Raw genomic sequence first — 5306 nt, 5'->3', positions numbered from 1 at the left:
ATATATATATATATATATATATATACATACATATATGTATCTTTGTATGTATGTATCTATAAACACATGTAGACAAACGTATTTTATGTATGTATAAAATCTTTCTCTGTCTCTCTTTTTCTATATGTTTATGTATGACTATGTATATGTATATATATCAGTATGCATGTATGCACACACACACACACACACACGTGCACACATATATTTGTATGTATGAGAGTGACTAATTGATAGAGTGGCTAATTAACTAAGAAAGAGGGAAGTAGAGAAGGGAAAGCGCGCGCGAGAGAGAGAAAGAGAGAGAGAGAGAGAGAGAGAGAGAGAGAGCGAAAGAGAAAGAGAGTTGGGAAGAGAGAAGGATAGGATAGAAGAGAGATAAGAAAAAGAAAAAGAAAGAGAAAAGAGAAATAGTAAAGACTGAGAGAGTGAAGGGAGCAGAGAAAGTATGAGTGACGGAAAACAGTTGAAGGGCGTCGAAGAATGGCGGAGAGAGACGAGGGAAGCCGAAAAGATAGCGTAAAGCCGGAGTATTTATCAAAGTCTAATAAATATGTCACAATGGAACAACGTTTCCTTTTATTCCCGTGACTCTGTCTGACTTTGTTCCTTGAAGAGAGAAGATTGAGATAAGACAAGTTTCTGGTGTTGTGTGTACGGAAACCTGTGGTTGATAAAAACAGCAAGCCGGAGTGGTGAGTACGGAAGCCCTTAGGCAATAATTATAATTTTGCGTCAGCATAGACATGAAAGTAAGTGTATGGAAACGCCACTGATACAAAAATAAACCGACAAACTGAGTTACGTGTGATGTTTAGGGAAAAAGTAAGGTATTTGACAGAAATAGATCGATTGATGGAAACTTGTGTATAAATCCTGATTGAATCATCGATTAGGTCGTCGGACTTCGCTTTTTAGTTCCCATAGCCTATGAAAATAAAGCGCAGGTGCGTGTAAGTGTACATGCATATGTGTATGTGCATGTGCGTTTGCGTGTGTGTGAGAGTCTGTGCGAGTATGTGTTTGTATTATATAAATATATATGCATGTACATATATATATTATATATATGTGTATATATATATATATATATATATATATATATATATATATATATATATATATATATATATATATATATATATATATATATATATGAATATATATGAATATAGGTGTGTGTGTGTATGTGTAGAATATTATGCTAGCAGTACAATCTATCCAACTGTCCCCGAAACAGTATCCATTTACGTATTCTTAGACCATATGTCTTAGTTTGACTAAAATCTATCATAAAAGATACTCAATCTACCACGTAGTGAGATCGAACACAGAATACGTGATTGCACAGCATCCCTTGATCGTTTTCCAAGACAGACGAAGTACTATCTTTATTTTAGGTAGTAAAGTGAAATTTGAAATTGAAATTACGAATATCTTGGAGATTGGATGATTAAATACTTTAAGATTATATTTTGTATTATTATATCAATATATATTATTGTATATCCTTATATTTTATATAAAGTGTAATATAAAACTACTATATTGGATTATAGCAAGATTATGTACTGTTGTAGCACTGTGCAATGCAAGGAACACTATGGGGCCTTTAAGATAACTTTGGTCTCCAAAATCAAGATGTGTTTTATATGTGGTAAGGTGGTTAACTGGCAGAATCGTTAACACGTCGGATAAAATGCTTAGCGGCATTTGTTCCGGTTCTTTGCGTTCTGAGTCTAGATACTGTCAAAGTCAACTTTGCCTTTTCTCCCTTCGGGGTCGATAAACTAGGTACCAGTCAAGTACTAGGGTCGACGTAATCGAATTGTCAGCTCCCCACAAAATTACTGACTTTGAACCTCGCAACGGAGCGGCGTCCCCTTCAGGGACTTTGTTGTATTATCGGGGTCATTGATACGTCATGGAACCCGCGGGTAACCGTTCTTATGAGTGCTGGGGCTCAAAAAATAATAATACAAAAAAAATTGATGTTAGAATATTGTAACTGGAGTTTAAGGGTAATTAATAAGCCATGATAAAATGTGAGTTTCGGTGCTTTAGGAATGGTCTTTCTTGAGAAGAAATGCGGAAATGTAGAGTAGAATTCTCGGAATGAAGTCGAGGAATGCAAGTAGAAAAGAAAAGAGAAGAGAAAGCAGGAATAATTCTTGCATCCTCCTCCCAACCTCATTTGGAAATGTCATATTTTGAAAATCCTCAAAGATTTCCAAAATATTCTTTTCTCGTTATTCTTTCAAAGCAGAGTTCTGTCTGAGACATCAGCTAGATCTCTTCTACCAACACTTTAACACCTTGTCTATCCTGTATATCCCATAAATATATTCTATAAATTGGATATCCCATAATTGAATATCCCTGTGTATCCCACAAATTTCCTTGGCGTCCATGTATGACATACGATATGTATTCCCCATTTTTTTTCAACTACCAAAGTAACTTGGGACTTATGAGAGAAAAGGTTTTATATTACTCAGAACGTATAAAACAAGGCATGAGAAGAAGCATGAACGTTCATGAAAGGCAAAGTCGACCTCGGCGGAATTTGAACTCAGAACGTAGCGGCAGACGAAATACCGCTAAGCTTTGGTCGGCCCGTGGCTATAGTAGAAGATACTTGACGAAGGTGCCACGAAGGGGAACTGAACCCAGAACCATGTGGTGGTAAGCAAGCTTCTTACCACATAGCCACGCCTGCGCCTATTATTTATAAATTAATGGTTCATGAGTTGATTTGAAACCAAAACCATTAAATTAGTAAAACGATATAAGGTTGTGTGCCACCACGAGGAGAAAGGTTTGTTCTGATTATTGTAACCTTGTCCCTCTTAGAAGATATGAAAAGTGTGAGACAGTAATTTCCAGATTATTAACCGTCATGTTTCGAGTCTATATTTAAATTATTTACATCTGCACTGACCGAAAAGTCAAAATCATCGACGAGTAAGCCAATCGTGCGCTTTGAAGAAAAGGCAAAAACCACTTCTGCTGGTCAAAGCACAAAGTTATTAAAATCCGTGAAGCAAATAGAAAACCCGATCAAAGAGCGAAGATGTCAATATTGTAAATGTATTCTTAAAGGTTAATGGTCCATATATTATCGTCTTATTAACAGCAACTAATATAATAACTCATTTAGATTCTTAATCAAGTTTGTGGTACGTTTCTAATGTCTTCCGTCATGGAGACACGCATACACACACACGCTTCTAATTTCTTCAAAACATTGTCTTCCCTACACATCGTTTTTATAAAAGAAGGGCTCTACTCACCGTTTCCCATGTATTCGAAAGAAAGAACCAGACCACACACTTCTTATTTCTTCTAAGAGCACCCTTGGTTACTGTTGTGTCGACGCCCCCAGGCGAAGAAGTAGGATCCCCCATGACATATAGATAGAGGTAGTGTGGCCGTGGTAGAAGTGTTGAGTAGCAGTCGAGTAGCAGTTGTGTAGCGGTTGAGTAGAGATCATCAGAAGGTGCTAGATAGTAGTAGCGTTGAGGCATAACAGTTACACACTTCATTTCTTCTAAAATGGGCTCTCTCCCCACAAATATTTCTTATAAATTCTTCAATAAAGATCCTTGCGACACACTTCTTAGTTCTTCCAAATAGGGTTTTCTCTCCACATACTTCAAATTTCTTCTAAGAAAGTGTATTCTTCCCCACCGCCATCTCTTCTGCTCCGACGTATGTATTATATGATGCAAGTGCGCACGAACTTATCTCATGCTGAGAGTTTTTTTTTATTTTTGTATTAATCGAAAAGGGAAACAAAATGATAATATAAAATTGGATTTCGTCTGGAAAGAAACCTTTAGGTAAATAAAAAAAAAAAGATGTAGCAGCACCAATTCCTGTAGATAGAAAGGAATTAGCAGGAAGGATTACAAATGGTGCGGCATCTTCGTGAAACATCAAACAACGATGACAACATCGATAACGGAAAACAACAACAACAACACCAATAATAGCAGCGATGACAACAACAACAACTAAATCGTGAATTTCAGTTTCTAGATGTGGAAATTTCTAAACGATAAAATCAATAAACAACATATATTTTATGTTTTCCTTTTACGTAAAATGATAAAAAAAAAAAAAAATCTTTGAAAATAATATAATAAAAATGATGTTAAAATACTTTTGGAGTTTGTTGTTTGTTTATTTTTTCTTTATATAGTTGTTCCGTCAAGTTGGCGAATTGGCACAACTGAAGTTACTCATGGTGGCATTCTAGGCCTCCGTGAGCTATCGGTTTCGGTCCTCTCTTAGGTTCTGAGTAAATAATCTCGCCGAAATTAAATTTGTTTTTCATCCCACCGAAACCGATAAATAAAGTGACACTCAAGTATTGTGTTCTTTCTTTCTTTCTTTCTTTCTCACTCACTCACTACGTTGTGTTATAAGAAGAGTAACAGGGGAACATTCCCTGGGTTCCTTCCATTAGTAATTTTAAAAATTGATAGCCAGGAGTTTCAACTTCTTTTTATGAAAGTGCGTGTGTGTGTGCGTGTGTCTCTGTGTGTGTACAGACATAATAATCAGGTAAAGAATAAAGAATTATGTTCTTACATAACTTTATTTACTTACGTACGTTTCAAATTACTTGAAGAGCTGTTTCTGCATAATACAAAGGTTTGTATACATAATCAATCAATCGATTGATTTATCATCTACTTAATGTAACTACACATAAACCGACATGCTGTTGGAATCTTCCAAACACTGATCGAAGAGCAAAGCAACATAGAACTGTAACACAAAAGAAAAAAATGTTGATGTCTTCTGTGTGTTTTTTTTCCAATGGAATTTTTGTTATTAAATGTGTAAAAGAATGAAAAACTATTAATTTTAATAAATCTGAAAACATTTTTCAGTGTGTATCTAAGATGAATTAATGTTGACTAACCGCCATACCCGGGTTTGTCTCTTCCTAAAAAGTCACTTGAGTTCCTTAAATTTTGAATAAATCGGTTTTGTTTAAAAAAAAAGATGCTAGTAATTCTCAGTTGAAAGAACGTAGCCGAGTGGTTAGAATGTTCTACTAACAATCGTAAGATAGTGGTTTCAATTTTTGTACTCTTGAGTGAAAACACTTCCTTTCACATTGGTGTAGTCTTTTCAGTATTATAGTTGCATAACAAATTACCACGCACCTAGAAAATAAGAATGCTCCCTTACGCCAGCCAGCCTGTAGTCTAGACGTTGGAAAAAGCATACATACATTACTGTTCTATATTACTATTCCATTGAAGTATATATATATATATATATATATATAT

This window comes from Octopus bimaculoides, chromosome 22 (assembly GCF_001194135.2).
Source record: "Octopus bimaculoides isolate UCB-OBI-ISO-001 chromosome 22, ASM119413v2, whole genome shotgun sequence".
NCBI lineage: Eukaryota > Metazoa > Mollusca > Cephalopoda > Octopoda > Octopodidae > Octopus > Octopus bimaculoides.
The sequence above is the reverse complement of the archived record's forward strand: the minus strand, read 5'-3'. Positions refer to the sequence as shown.